The sequence below is a fragment of the Oncorhynchus nerka genome, linkage group LG14 (genome assembly GCF_034236695.1).
Source record: "Oncorhynchus nerka isolate Pitt River linkage group LG14, Oner_Uvic_2.0, whole genome shotgun sequence".
In the NCBI taxonomy this organism is placed as follows: domain Eukaryota; kingdom Metazoa; phylum Chordata; class Actinopteri; order Salmoniformes; family Salmonidae; genus Oncorhynchus; species Oncorhynchus nerka.
In genome coordinates, this window is record NC_088409.1 from 60,789,193 (window position 1) to 60,803,241 (window position 14,049).

Genomic DNA, 14,049 nt, shown 5'->3' on the forward strand with positions numbered 1-14,049 from the left:
CCTGCTATAGGCTGATAGGACCTGGTTATAGTACCCTTGGAACTGACAAACAAGGGCGTGTGTTTGTCTGGGTTTGAGTATCGGCCTAATGTCAAGTATTGTTCTCGTCAGTAGAATTTCACCTGAACTCTCAATCATAGGACCTTCAGAAATTCACGTCATGATAATGATATTACATAGAATGAATTACTTGACGACAGAGCTGATTGTTGTAACAAGCCTAACTTTACACAGTCATGGAAAAAGCCATTGTCTTTGGAAAGCTAGTCGGCTTTATAAAGTCTGCTGTACTAACTACTTATAGGCCTATTCAGCTGTCATGGCTGTTTTATGTTCTCATGTTCCTGTTATGTACACCTAACCCTTGCAATGTAGCATATTTTCTGTGCATTGATTTCATTTGACTTCTGGTCAGGAATTAGTCTATTGAATTCTGCTAATGCAAGGTAGGAATCCGAGTTCTCCATACCAGTGCAGTTCTAGTTTGCAAACATACTGGCTCCACCACTGTGAACTGTTTGGCTTCATGCTGAGAAGGAGCCAACATGACATTGTGTGCATTTGGCCAGTACAACCCCATAACAGAACATTTAACACCCATTATGCTTTGCACTGACTTCACTCTGCACTCCAATGCTGCAGGACATGTGGGCTCAATTATCTATTAGGTAATACTATTGCGATGGTGAGGTCATTTCCCCCCGCCCTGCCCATTAAATGTCCTCTGTGAGAGTGTTCAGATCTTGGGCTATTTTGTCATTTGGCTGCCTCTTTTGCCAATTCCTCCCCCCCAACTCCTCCTCACCCAACCCCTTTATTGTAACAGCCTGACCCCCTCATTGGTTATGTACCAAGAAGCCCAAATGATCAGTTGCATGCATGCATACATACATACATGCATGCATGCATACATACATACATACATACATACAAGGATACATGCATACATGCATACATACAAGGATACATGCATACATACATACATACAAGGATACATACAAGGATACATACATACATACAAGGATACATACATACATACAAGGATGCATACAAGGATACATACATACATACAAGGATACATACATACATACAAGGATACATACATACATACAAGGATGCATACATACAAGGATACATACATGCATACATACAAGGATACATACAAGGATACATACATGCATACATACAAGGATACATACATACATGCATACATACAAGGATACATACATACATGCATGCATACAAGGATGCATACATACAAGGATGCATACATACAAGGATGCATACATACAAGGATGCATGCATACAAGGATGCATGCATACAAGGATGCATGCATACAAGGATGCATGCATACAAGGATGCATGCATACATACAGTGCCTTGCGAAAGTATTCTGCCCCCTTGAACTTTGCGACCTTTTGCCACATTTCAGGCTTCAAACATAAATATATAAAACTGTATTTTTTTGTGAAGAATCAACAACAAGTGGGACACAATCATGAAGTGGAACGACATTTATTGGATATTTCAAACTTTTTTAACAAATCAAAAACTGAAAAATTGGGCGTGCAAAATTATTCAGCCCCCTTAAGTTAATACTTTGTAGCGCCACCTTTTGCTGCGATTACAGCTGTAAGTCGCTTGGGGTATGTCTCTATCAGTTTTGCACATCGAGAGACTGACATTTTTTCCCATTCCTCCTTGCAAAACAGCTCGGGCTCAGTGAGGTTGGATGGAGAGCATTTGTGAACAGCAGTTTTCAGTTCTTTCCACAGATTCTCGATTGGATTCAGGTCTGGACTTTGACTTGGCCATTCTAACACCTGGATATGTTTATTTTTGAACCATTCCATTGTAGATTTTGCTTTATGTTTTGGATCATTGTCTTGTTGGAAGACAAATCTCCGTCCCAGTCTCAGGTCTTTTGCAGACTCCATCAGGTTTTCTTCCAGAATGGTCCTGTATTTGGCTCCATCCATCTTCCCATCAATTTTAACCATCTTCCCTGTCCCTGCTGAAGAAAAGCAGGCCCAAACCATGATGCTGCCACCACCATGTTTGACAGTGGGGATGGTGTGTTCAGGGTGATGAGCTGTGTTGCTTTTACGCCAAACATAACGTTTTGCATTGTTGCCAAAAAGTTCAATTTTGGTTTCATCTGACCAGAGCACCTTCTTCCACATGTTTGGTGTGTCTCCCAGGTGGCTTGTGGCAAACTTTAAACAACACTTTTTATGGATATCTTTAAGAAATGGCTTTCTTCTTGCCACTCTTCCATAAAGGCCAGATTTGTGCAATATACGACTGATTGTTGTCCTATGGACAGATTCTCCCACCTCAGCTGTAGATCTCTGCAGTTCATCCAGAGTGATCATGGGCCTCTTGGCTGCATCTCTGATCAGTCTTGTCCTTGTATGAGCTGAAAGTTTAGAGGGACGGCCAGGTCTTGGTAGATTTGCAGTGGTCTGATACTCCTTCCATTTCAATATTATCGCTTGCACAGTGCTCCTTGGGATGTTTAAAGCTTGGGAAATCTTTTTGTATCCAAATCCGGCTTTAAAGTTCTTCACAACAGTATCTCGGACCTGCCTGGTGTGTTCCTTGTTCTTCATGATGCTCTCTGCGCTTTTAACGGACCTCTGAGACTATCACAGTGCAGGTGCATTTATACGGAGACTTGATTACACACAGGTGGATTGTATTTATAATCATTAGTCATTTAGGTCAACATTGGATCATTCAGAGATCCTCACTGAACTTCTGGAGAGAGTTTGCTGCACTGAAAGTAAAGGGGCTGAATAATTTTGCGCGCCCAATTTTTCAGTTTTTGATTTGTTAAAAAAGTTTGAAATATTTCAATAAATGTCGTTCCACTTCATGATTGTGTCCCACTTGTTGTTGATTCTTCACAAAAAAATACACTTTTATATCTTTATGTTTGAAGCCTGAAATGTGGCAAAAGGTCGCAAAGTTCAAGGGGGCCGAATACTTTCGCAAGGCACTGTACATGCATACATGCATACATACATGGATACATGCATACATACATGGATACATGCATACATACATGGATACATGCATACATACAAGGGTACATGCATACATACATGCATACAAGGATACATACATACATGCATACTTTATTTAATTTTTATTTTATTTTATTTCACCTTTATTTAACCAGGTAAGCAAGTTGAGAACAAGTTCTCATTTACAATTGCGACCTGGCCAAGATAAAGCAAAGCAGTTCGACACATACAACGACACAGAGTTACACATGGAGTAAAACAAACATACAGTCAATAATACAGTATAAACAAGTCTATATACAATGTGAGCAAATGAGGTGAGAAGGGAGGTAAAGGCAAAAAAGGCCATGGTGGCAAAGTAAATACAATATAGCAAGTAAAACACTGGAATGGTAGTTTTGCAATGGAAGAATGTGCAAAGTAGAAATAAAAATAATGGGGTGCAAAGGAGCAAAATAAATAAATAAATTAAATACAGTTGGGAAAGAGGTAGTTGTTTGGGCTAAATTATAGGTGGGCTATGTACAGGTGCAGTAATCTGTAAGATGCTCTGACAGTTGGTGCTTAAAGCTAGTGAGGGAGATAAGTGTTTCCAGTTTCAGAGATATTTGTAGTTCGTTCCAGTCATTGGCAGCAGAGAACTGGAAGGAGAGGCGGCCAAAGAAAGAATTGGTTTTGGGGGTGACTAGAGATATACCTGCTGGAGCGTGTGCTACAGGTGGGAGATGCTATGGTGACCAGCGAGCTGAGATAAGGGGGACTTTACCTAGCAGGGTCTTGTAGATGACATGGAGCCAGTGGGTTTGGCGACGAGTATGAAGCGAGGGCCAGCCAACGAGAGCGTACAGGTCGCAATGGTGGGTAGTATATGGGGCTTTGGTGACAAAACGGATTGCACTGTGATAGACTGCATCCAATTTGTTGAGTAGGGTATTGGAGGCTATTTTGTAAATGACATCGCCAAAGTCGAGGATTGGTAGGATGGTCAATTTTACAAGGGTATGTTTGGCAGCATGAGTGAAGGATGCTTTGTTGCGAAATAGGAAGCCAATTCTAGATTTAACTTTGGATTGGAGATGTTTGATATGGGTCTGGAAGGAGAGTTTACAGTCTAACCAGACACCTAAGTATTTGTAGTTGTCCACCTATTCTAAGTCAGAGCCGTCCAGAGTAGTGATGTTGGACAGGCGGGTAGGTGCAGGTAGCGATCGGTTGAAGAGCATGCATTTAGTTTTACTTGTATTTAAGAGCAATTGGAGGCCACGGAAGGAGAGTTGTATGGCATTGAAGCTTGCCTGGAGGGTTGTTAACACAGTGTCCAAAGAAGGGCCGGAAGTATACAGAATGGTGTCGTCTGCGTAGAGGTGGATCAGAGACTCACCAGCAGCAACCTCATTGATGTATACAGAGAAGAGAGTCGGTCCAAGAATTGAACCCTGTGGCACCCCCATAGAGACTGCCAGAGGTCCGGACAGCAGACCCTCCGATTTGACACACTGAACTCTATCAGAGAAGTAGTTGGTGAACCAGGCGAGGCAATCATTTGAGAAACCAAGGCTGTCGAGTCTGCCGATGTGGTGGTTGACAGAGTCGAAAGCCTTGGCCAGATCAATGAATACGGCTGCACAGTAATGTTTCTTATCGATGGCGGTTAAGATATCGTTTAGGACCTTGAGCGTGGCTGAGGTGCACCCATGACCAGCTCTGAAACCAGATTGCATAGCAGAGAAGGTATGGTGAGATTCGAAATGGTCGGTAATCTGTTTGTTGACTTGGCATTCGAAGACCTTAGAAAGGCATGGTAGGATAGATATAGGTCTGTAGCAGTTTGGGTCAAGAGTGTCCCCCCCTTTGAAGAGGGGGATGACCGCAGCTGCTTTCCAATCTTTGGGAATCTCAGATGACACGAAAGAGAGGTTGAACAGGCTAGTAATAGGGGTGGCAACAATTTCGGCAGATAATTTTAGAAAGAAAGGGTCCAGATTGTCTAGCCCGGCTGATTTGTAGGGGTCCAGATTTTTCAGCTCTTTCAGAACTTCAGCTGAATGGATTTGGGAGAAGGAGAAATGGGGAAGGCTTGGGCGAGTTGCTGTTGGGGGTGCAGTGCTGTTGACCGGGGTAGGAGTTGCCAGGTGGAAAGCATGGCCAGCCGTAGAAAAATGCATATTGAAATTCTCAATTATGGTGGATTTATCAGTGGTGACAGTGTTTCCTATCTTCAGTGCAGTGGGCAACTGGGAGGAGGTGTTCTTATTCTCCATGGACTTTACAGTGTCCCAGAACTTTTTAGAGTTAGTGTTGCAGGAAGCAAATTTCTGCTTGAAAAAGCTAGCCTTGGCTTTTCTAACTGCCTGTGTATAACGGTTTCTAGCTTCCCTGAACAGCTGCATATCACGGGGGCTGTTCGATGCTAATGCAGAACGCCATAGGATGTTTTTGTGTTGGTTAAGGGCAGTCAGGTCTGGGGAGAACCAAGGGCTATTTCTGTTCCTGGTTCTAATTTTCTTGAATGGGGCATGTTTATTTAAGATTGTTAGGAAGGCATTTAAAAAAAATATCCAGGCATCCTCTACTGACGGGATGAGATCAATATCCTTCCAGGACACCCCGGCCAGGTCGATTAGAAAGGCCTGCTCGCTGAAGTGTTTCAGGGAGCGTTTTACAGTGATGAGTGGAGGTCGTTTGACCGCTGACCCATTACGGATGCAGGCAATGAGGCAGTGATCGCTGAGATCTTGGTTGAAGACAGCAGAGGTGTATTTAGAGGGGAAGTTGGTTAGGATGATATCTATGAGGGTGCCCGTGTTTAAGGCTTTGGGGGGGTACCTGGTAGGTTCATTGATAATTTGTGTGAGATTGAGGGCATCAAGTTAAGATTGTAGGATGGCTGGGGTGTTAAGCATGTTCCAGTTTAGGTCGCCTAGCAGCACGAGCTCTGAAGATAGATGGGGGGCAATCAGTTCACATATGGTGTCCAGAGCACAGCTGGGGGCAGAGGGTGGTCTATAGCAGGCGGCAACGGTGAGAGACTTGTTTTTAGAGAGGTGGATTTTTAAAAGTAGAAGTTCAAATTGTTTGGGTACAGACCTGGATAGTAGGACAGAACTCTGCAGGCTATCTTTGCAGTAGATTGCAACACCGCCCCCTTTGGCAGTTCTATCTTGTCTGAAAATGTTGTAGTTTGGAATTAAAATTTCTGAATTTTTGGTGGTCTTCCTAAGCCAGGATTCAAGGATACATACATGCATACAAGGATACATACATGCATACAAGGATACATACATGCATACAAGGATACATACATGCATACAAGGATACATACATGCATACAAGGATACATACATGCATACAAGGATACATACAAGGATACATACAAGGATACATACATGCATACAAGGATACATACATGCATACAAGGATACATACATGCATACAAGGATACATACATGCATACAAGGATACATACATGCATACAAGGATGCATACAAGGATGCATACAAGGATGCATACAAGGATGCATACAAGGATGCATACAAGGATGCATACAAGGATGCATACAAGGATGCATACAAGGATGCATACAAGGATGCATACAAGGATGCATACAAGGATGCATACAAGGATGCATACAAGGATGCATACATGCATACAAGGATGCATACAAGGATGCATACAAGGATGCATACAAGGATGCATACAAGGATGCATACAAGGATGCATACAAGGATGCATACAAGGATGCATACAAGGATGCATACATACATACAAGGATTCCAGTACTAGAAATACATCGAAGGCAATGTTTCAGGGGGAAACATTGTGCGGTACTCAATGTTCCACGTTTTGCTTAGTCTTTACCTGTTATGGTAAGAGTGCCAATATCATCTAATCTGTGCCATGCACAAACAAGCACGCGAAAGACATGACAGCTGTTGGTCCCACGGCTCTGATTTTAAATGTAACATACTTTAATACATTAATCTGTGCTCTGGCTGTGCGACGTGTATGCACGGCGATGAATGTCAAGGACAGCATACTATATAGGACAGGCCTAGGTCTGCTTCATTGTCGTTAATAGTAAGGAAGAGGGCTGTTGGACTGCAGGCCTATTGAGGGGGAGAAGGGATCGGCTATAGGATGTTCAGGGTCCTCTCTGTGACCCTGTATTCATTGTTATCAGTAGGCATTTCCTTTCAACTGTTAACGTCAACATGGCTCTCGTAAGATTTGAGATGGTAGACACTGATGTGCAGGGCCATGCACAGACCTTTCAGCGGGCAGGTTTAAAAAAAAAAAATAAAAAAAAAAAAGTTTTTCAACGCCTTTAAAAATCTCAATTCATAACATACCTGCTGTATAGATTTGTGGTATTTGTTTTAAATGATTGAGCATAGGTCTGTTTATTTCTGTGACACATTCACTCGTCACTAATTATAAGCAAGCTACACTATATATACAAATGTATGTGGGCACTGCTTCAAATGAATGGATTGAGCTATTTTAGCCACACCGTTTGCTCACAGGTGTATAAAATTGAGCACACTTCCATGCAATCTCCATAGACAAACACTGGCAGTAGAACGGCCTTACTAAAGAGCTCCGAGTTCCAAACTGCCTCTGGAAGCAACGGCGGCACAGAACTGTTTGTCAGGAGATTCATAAAATGGGTTTCCATGGCCGAGCAGCCGCACACAAGCCTAAGATCACCATGTGCAATGCCAAGCGTCGGCTGAAGTGGTGTAAAGCTCGTCGCCATTGAACTCTGGAGCACAGGGATGCAAACTAGTCACCTTTTGGCAGAATTCACTGTTTTTAAGCCAAAATAGGTCAACTGTGATTCGTGTAGATTTTTGTGACTGGGCTCTTCTCTAATATGTACATTTGGGTCACTAATGGCTGTAAGCAAACCAGTGATGCACGTTTGGGAGCAATTATATCTATATCCAAGGCTTGAGCCTGGGCTCAGCCAGCCATTCACATAAGAAAAGGATGCAGCACACGAATGAAGAGACAACCAACTTGCTAGTTACAGCATCAGTGCGCGTTCTGGAAAGACAGCGGAGAGTGGAAAGGCAGTTTGATTTGGTGATGAAGCGTACTTCATGAGCTGTAACCAAAAAACTGGTATTTGGAAAGTTTGAGGTGAGGGAGCAAGTGTGATGGAACACATTTTGTTAGCATTAAGTACTATTATCTTGCTACAGTAGCTGGATCAAATTATCTGTTAGCTAGCCAGAGAAATGTTGACAACAACTAACTTAGCTGATCAAATAATTGAGTTTGTGAAAATTAGCTTGCTAACGTTACATCAGATAAGATAACTTTAATGTTCCCGAGGAACCAATTAGCTATAGTGTTAACTGGTGTGTATTACTCCTTGCCGTTCCTCAAGCTATAACGTTAACGTAAACTCACTCACTTTTGTACATCACCTTGGTCCGTACAATTAACCTTATTTTTGCGCCCAAAAAACATAATACTTTCAGATCAACTGTAAAATCAATGTAAAGCACAATTTCTCTCCTTTCCAGCAAAATCAATGACGAGACCTTCATGATTCCCATAATTCAAGAAGGCAATGAGCTCCGTCTGGTCTTTAAAAAAAATTGCGGGTGGGCAGCGAAGGCTACGAAGTGATCGTGAAAGGGGGAAATATGTTGTGTGAGGAAACGACAGGTTTTTTCACCCGATTTGTTCAACAAATCAACTTTAAAATGTGAATAAAACAAATTGTTTATGTAATGTCTCATCACTTACCTGTTTGTCGAATTTGAAGAGGGGTTTAGGGCTGCGCTAACATTAGCCTCACAAGTGAACTGCAGCTGTTCTGGCTTTTGAGTCATGATGGCTCGCAGTAATGATGTGCAAAAATGCAATTGGCACCCTAGTCATGAAATATTAGTTTAATATTAGCAATAATTATATTAATTTAGACAAGAATGATGAAGTTTTCTTACAAGTGTATATTGTTAAGCATGATTTTAATCTCCGAGAGAAGGGCTACCCCTGGTGGAAAGAGGCTGTACGGCACAAAATTGTTGCAAATGCGCTGTACATTACGTAGTGACACGTCAGGATGTAACGTACAGCGTCAGAGGGGTCTGTTTTTTTCATCTCTTCTCCAATACTGTTAGTCCATTACCATGTCAATCAACGCTGAATCGAAACGTAGTTCACACCCCGGATTTTGATGCCAACACAGTCACGACAGTCGTTTTCATTGCAGCCTCGTTTGAATGTCGCGGTTACGCACATTTGTACGGAATGGGGTGAGTTTACATTAGTTGCTCACTGGACTCTGGGAAATGTTAACTAGTTAGTTCATAGCTTGCTAATGTTTTCCCTCTGTGGTTAATTTTCAGAATGGGATAATTAGGTGAAAAATGAGGCGTTGCTTGTTACACAAGTGGATTCAGGGATCAAGTGTAGCTGGGCCTGGCTTAAACTGGATGCCGACAGAGGTGAAAGGAACACCACACTTTCCCACTTTTTTCAATGAGGTGTAGAAAAAGGGGTATGCCAAGTGTACTCTCTGCCTGAAAGAGATCAATTATACCAACAAAGGGTCTCATTCTCTGCTGTTGGCACATTGTAGAACAGATGTACACAGGCAAAGTGTAGAACGTACTAATGCTCAGTGTACCCATTTTATATATTGCTTTTGTTGTTGCACTTGACATACTGTAACATTTTTGTGAGGGGGGATTATTTAGTTAGTGAATTATTTTTACACGCATGTAGCTTTGTGCAATTAATCAATGTGTACTATTAGTGGCCATTATAATAGAGCAAAAATAGATAGAATGCCTGTTTCATTTTCTACTTTAAGATGTTTCTTTCCCAAGTGCAATATTTTAGATTGTGTGGTCACGAGCGTTCTATTATAAAGGCTGTCATGGCTAACTGCAATATTGTGTTTTTCTCTGGACTTGAGTGTCATTTGCAGTAAAGTCTAGGCAACAAACATCTGATTGCTTTCCTTAAAATGTTTGGTTCACAATAACCACTTTATTTTACACACAGACTGAACATATTCTTTGTTGGTTAGTTAGTACACAGTTAACCTGCATTTCAAGACTGGATCCAGCCTAAAAGTCACTAGAAATGTTAGCGTTTTAAAGCTAATAAAACATTTAAAGTACCCTCCTAGCAGTGTTTTTAGTGTGGGGGGGAGGGGGCATCACTGGGGCTGTTTTTCATGGTTTGGTCTAGGGCCCTTAATTCTAGTGAAAGGAAATCTTAACGCTACAGCATACAATGACCATTCTAGACGATTCTGTGCTTCCAGCATTGTGGCAACAGTTTGGGGAGGACCCTTTCATGTTTCAGCATGACAATGCCCCCGTGCATAATGTGAGGTCAATACAGAAATGGATTGTCGAGATCGGCGTGGAAGAAGTTGACTGGCCTGCACAGAGCCCTGACCTCAACCCCATCGAACACCTTTGGGATGAACTGGAACGCCGACTGCAAGCCAGGCCTAATTGCCCGACCTCACTAATGCTCTTGTGGCTGAATGGAAGCATGTCCCGCAGCAATGTTCCAACAACAAGTGGGAAGCCTTCCCAAAAGAGTGGGCTGTTCTAGCGGCAAAGGGAGGACCTACTCCATATTAATGTCCATGATTTCGGAATGAAATGTTCGACGAGCAGGTGTCCACATACTTTCAGTTATGTAGTTAGTGCTTCCTAAAGACATGATTGACGTTGGGAAAAGAGGATGGGCGATCAGCTGATCAATTGATGCTGATGAAACCTGCAAGTTAACTAGCTCGATTTTATTTTACTGATGTGATTTTTACTGATTTGGTGATATCTTCGACGCTGTATCAATAACTTCATAATATTATATTCATCTTCATGATATATCGTGATTTAGCTAGTCTTGACTACCGGTGTTGCTGCTGCCGACTGAAGAAGGGATGGAGTTGAGTCGGCGGGTCGTTGATGCAGCCAATCCTCTCTACCGCTCTGCTGCGCGTTTCAGCCAACCAGATCGAATATTGACGATGTAAATCAATTGATAATCAAATGTTATGCTTCTGTGGCAGTACTGTTGCTATTCAAACGAGGTAGCTAGCTCCACACACACTCAATCGGTGACCACATCTCAAGACATGCATGTTTGGATAATGGGTGTGCACAATCCCAGTGTAAGGCGGACTTGGTAACAGGTGCAACCGGGCGTGCGCACGCGCTGTACAGGGCAGACCAACAGGTGCAACCAACGGACGGGGTGGCGAACTTCACGACGTCACAACGACTTGCGGGCAATGGGTTCAGAACAACAACAACTTTATTTAAAAAATAAATTACTACCACCCAAAAGGGCACTTGGCGAGTGGGCAGGGCGCAGGTTGGCTATATCATCTATGTGCCTGCTGCAGCGCCTCCGTTGTGGCTGGCAGAGCAGGTTCTTCTGGATTTGGGTTACCTTGTGCTCAGTGTTCACGCAGTCCCATTACCGGTTGTGGGAAGGAAATGGCAGACGCAGCAGCCAGCTAGTTGTACATGCTGACTCAAACCCCTGGCCTGGAGTCCTCTTTCATTGCAGCCTGTTTCTCACACCTGTCTGTCAGGTGGGAACACCTCTCCTGGCTACCAGCACCGCCCTACTAACCTCCACTGACAATGATTTTCCTGATCATATCACTGTTATCCTTCTAATTCCTGGTGCCTTAAGTGTCTCGTTTTTTTTATCCCTTCACTTAGGTCCGACGGTTCTCAGATCACAACCAAATAGGCGCGGTGGTAGGTACACACTTTAGCTTGACGGGGCATGCGTTAGCCTGTGCTTGGCCTTGTATTGTTTGTCCTGTCTTACTAGTGCTGCAGTTAGTGTAGACTAAGTGTTCGGCTTGTCTCATTTCAGCCCTGTGCTTCTCCAACTAGCTCCAGTGCAGCAGGCCTATAGGAAGCAGCTGCTAGCTGGGTTTTAAGGGGTTACTTGGAGTACACAGAGACCCAGTGACTGACTGCTGCCTGTAAAACTTGACCTTTTTTCTGCTAACTCCCATTCAAAGAGCGAGAGCGGGAGACGAGCCATTGCGCACTCGGACTCACGTGTTGTTCTCACATGTTCGGACCCTATTACCAGAGTCGAAACAATGTGATTTAGTATTTGGTCTCGCCTATTAAAAGTTGTGCAAAACATTCTGTGCCACATAACTAGCACAGATGCTGGTCACACAGTGCTTTTTAATGTGTTGTTTGGCTGGGATGATGACACAGTGGGTGACTGGCTAAACCTCCTGACCTGCTGAATGGAATGGAGAAGACCATGTGACGATGCCCTCTAACCAAAGACGCCCAGCTATGTGTGTGTGTGTTTCTACGTCTCCTTCCCTGTCATGTTATTCTGAGTGCACGAGGGGTCAAGTGTTATACACACACACACATTGTAAACACGGAGTGTAACCATGTCCCACGCCGTCGCGGCTAGTCTTCTCATCTCTCTGGCCACTTAGGTTTTATGACTTTAGAGAGGAACTTGCATAGTAGCTCCCTGTTTGTGTGCCAGCTGCATGTGTTATGTAGTGTCTTGGGTAATGGCATACAGTGGGGAGTGGAAACATCAATGGTGTGTTTTGACTAAGTGCCCTACATTTGCATAATACAGCTTACAGACCTAGCCTCTCTGGAACTGAGGGAAGAGAGCATTTGGGAAAGCATTTGAAAGTACATTGGCCTCCACCATTTGGTGAAGGGGGAGATGAGGGGGGGAGCTTTCCAGTATGAGTGAGACCAAATGAAGCTATAGCTTAGTTTTTAAATGTACTATGGCCTGTTTTTGTTAGGTGGACATTTAGCCATGTAAGCCTATACAATGTTTGTTTTGGCTGAAGCGGACCAGGAATGAAGGAAGGAAGTAAAGGACAGAGGAAGAGCTGTGTTCTCAGAACTATCGCCTTTGTTGTGTACACGCATTACCGCTTTCATTCTTTTATCCAAGCCCAGGTCGTGTTGAAGTGAAATTCCTTGACTGGCTTCTCTTGGTTCGGAGACGAGGGACAAAGGGGAGCAGGAAAGAGGAGATGGAGCTGTTGACTTTCTGGGGACTCATTGTAGAGCAGACCTTCAATACTGTACGGTTGCCTGCCTTGTTTGTACAGAGACTTAGGAACATTGATGGACACCATCAGACGCACTAAAATAGCTTCCATAGAGTCCGCTTTGTCACTTAGCTCTCGGGATACTGTTGTGATTACCTCGACTAACCTGTACCCCCGCACATTGACTCATTACCAGTACTCCCTGTATATCGCCTCGTTATTATGTACTTTTCTTGTAACTTTTTGACTGATTTTAGATTTTTTTTACTTTAGTTTTAGTAAAACCATTTTTTTTTTTACTCTTTTTCTTGAAATGCATTGTTGGTTAAGTGCTTGTAAGTAAGCATTTCACAGTAAGGTCTATACCTGTTGTATTCGGCACATGTGACAAATAAAATTTGATTTGATCAGTGACGAAATTTTATAACGTCTCCCATTGGCATTGAGTGATATATGCGAAAGTCGAAGTTTAACACTTCTCTAAAGTCTGAAATGGGCACAAACTGTAAGTCGAGTTAAGATAAGTATATTCTTGGTAATAACTCCCTTAACTAGCTAGCCTTTATATGACATTGGGTGCATCTTAATTGTGTTTCCTTGACTCATGTCCTCTTTCCTCCTTGCTGCCTCCTCAAAACACATTGGAGGAGAAGGTCCTAGAGGAGGAATCTGACCTTCTCCTCAATGCGTTTTTGAAAAGGAAGCGAGCGAGGAGAGCGGACACGAGGAAACACAATTGATATTCCTCTATTGTAGCCGAGTGGAGCCCAAATGATCTCAACCCCAGTGGAATAGAACAAAGGGTAGTAAACACGGTGCCCTAACGTAGCCTATTTTACACTGCTTCATAGACCTCTCACTTTCCTATTTTAAAAACTGTATATCGCTTGACAGTCTGCTCCAGATAACAGGCCAACACATGAGTCTGGCCTAAGATGAGCATCGCAAAATAGTTTTTGTATAACAAT